Consider the following 2,683-nt stretch of genomic DNA (forward strand, 5'->3'; position numbering starts at 1 on the left):
CCAGGGTAAAGCTGCTGGGGTGGTGACCTTGGGACAGTTTGCAGGGAGTGAAGCAGAGCGCATGCGAGGTCTCCAGTGTCCTGTGAGCACAGATGGTGCCACCCAGGTTCTCAGGGGCTATCATCACACTGTCCCCTCCAATGAGGAGAGGGGACCAGTGGGGACCAGTGTCCTGGTGTTCTGAGTGGGAGGGGGACGGAGTGGCAGGGAGTCCTGAGGCCCTGGCTTGGGCACTCGGCTCTGGCCGGCGCCCCCTTCCCCAGGGGCAAAGCCAGAGCTCTGTCTTCCTGTGTCCCCGTGAGGACACCGTCAGCCCTGGAGACGCCCTGGCATGGAGAGGAGGGCGCTGGGCAGGGAGCTCTGGACCTGGACAGAGTGAAAGCCCAGGACAGCTGGCCCCCCTGAGGGTCACTAGAGCCTCCCCTCAGGCTGTCACCACCAGGCCCACCCTCAAGCTGTCACTTGTCCGGGGTCACTTAGACACCAAAGGCACATGTTCCTGAGCATTGGAGACGGAGCTCAGAGACTGAGCGGGCAGATGGGGCCACCTGGTCAACGGCCTCCCTCACCGCGGCCCTCTGGGGGCCTTCCCAGCCAGGGCTGTCACCGCCAGTCCCCCCAGATTCCTACACAGCCACTGGCCTTCTCTGCCTCACTTCCCACATCGGCTCGTCACCAGAGCCATTGGTGATGGCTCCAGGTCTCTGTGTCTGAGCTCCGGAGGACGCAGACAAGCCGCCCAGGCCAGGGGTGCCCAGCGCTCGGGGTGGGGCACCCTGCCCACTCCAGGCCCCGCATCCGCCTGCTCGCTGTCTCCATCTCCCATCACGAGCTTTCTCAGTGACAACAAGGCTCCGTTTGTCTTGCTTCTTGGTTGGTTCAGAACTTAGGGGACAGGAGAGACTTTTATGGGGTCCCCTCAAAAACACCAAGACTAACACCTTGGTAGCACTGTTAAAGAATATTCCTCTTCAGAACTTTCTGGACCCATCCCTCAGTTATTATTAGCCCTACTTTACCAAACAAGAATTAAGATGCAAACTGTGATGGGACCAGCCCAGGGTCAGGGTCCTGGCTGCTTCCTCTTGCTGGAGTTCCAGTCCCTGTCACAATGCAGTTCTTCTACTGTTTATGGCAATCAATCAAGAGGTGGTGGCACTGATGGGGGAGAGACACCGAGACCAGCCCTGCTTACGGGGTGGTGGCTATAAACGGCAACACAGGGAATTTCCTCATGACACTTCATACAAGGACCCATCAACCCCTCCCCAAATGAGATCCGGGAACCTGGCAGACTCCCCAGCTCTGCGGTTTAGCTGATAGTGCTGCACCCAGCGTTTCCTGGTTGGACGATGTACTATGGCTGTGCAAGACGGCAGCGATGGGGATAGCTGGATGGCAGGAGGACACGAGAACCCTGTGTCCTAATCTGCAACTTCCTGCAAGTGTTTATTTCAAAATGAAGTGTTCGAGAAACTCAGCTACCACCTATAGATAGGTGTCGATTTTAATTCTGAGAAAGCAAATGGATCTCGGCTCCTCGACAGTCACAATCCATGGACAGGCTTCTCTGGATCCCAGTGCCCAGTGCTGGGGATCCTGGAGCCCCCTGGAGAAGAGAGCTGGGATCGATTAGTGATGTCTGCTGTGGACTCCAGGAATGGCATGGGGTGGGGAGCGTGGGGCAGCCACATGCCATCTGTGCCCTCGATTCTTGGCAGCTCCGCATGAGCCACAGCCAGGAGAAGAAGAAAACAGCCACCTGAAGGAGGGAGGGGGAAGGAGAGGAGCAGAAGAGGGCGGCACCCACCAGGCACTCCCACCGAGGTCAAGTGGAAGAACAGGAAATGTGAACCTGGTGGCTTCTCACGCTGGGGGATTGATTGGCAGACAGCGGGAGCGAGATGGAAAATGTTCTGTTTATTAACTGGAGTGGGGGTTTCACCAGCATGAACATTTTTAAAGAATTATTGACTTGTATTTGAAGATCTGTGCATTTTAGTACCTATAAATTAGAACTTGATATATATATATATATATATATATATATATTTTTTTTTTTTTTTTTTTTTAAGAGGGAGACAGGGAAGATCTCAGTAAAGAAAACCAGTTCCATTAATGAAGTGTGACCCGGAACTCCTGATCCTATCTGGGAGGGTCTTCCTCTTGGAGGGTGGGGGCAGGAGCCTGGGAGACTGGGGCTGCTGGGGGTGAAGTCCCAGCTCTGCCCCTTACTAGTGGGGAGCCCTCGGGCAACTGGTGAAATCTTCCTGCTTCACTTTTCTGAGCTGTGAAAAGAAGGTAGCAGTAGCCCCTCCCTCGTAGGACTTGTGAGAATTAAATGGTCAACTCTGCGAAGAGCTCAGAAGGGACACAGCACCTGCTCAGTAGATCGCAGGCACTCTTCCGTGTGTGGTGACCCTTTATTGTTCTCTCTTTGAGTCCCCTGCTGATAGTGTCTCCCCTGGCTGCTCTGGTGCCCACGTGAACACACTCCTCCTGTGGCACAGCTGGACTCACAGGACACTGCAGGACACCCAGGTCTCCAGGACACAGGGAGACAGACAGACACTCTCTGGCTGCCCCGGGGTAGATTCTGAACCCCTCAGAGCGAGCCCTGTCCCTGGCCTTGTCCTCCACTGCCCTCGGGGACTCCTGCATGCCCGCTCCTGGACTCTGTCGC

This window comes from Marmota monax, unplaced genomic scaffold (genome assembly GCF_021218885.2).
Source record: "Marmota monax isolate L192 unplaced genomic scaffold, Marmota_monax_Labrador192_F-V1.1 WCK01_AAM20220418_F8-fsc00047, whole genome shotgun sequence".
Lineage (NCBI taxonomy): Eukaryota > Metazoa > Chordata > Mammalia > Rodentia > Sciuridae > Marmota > Marmota monax.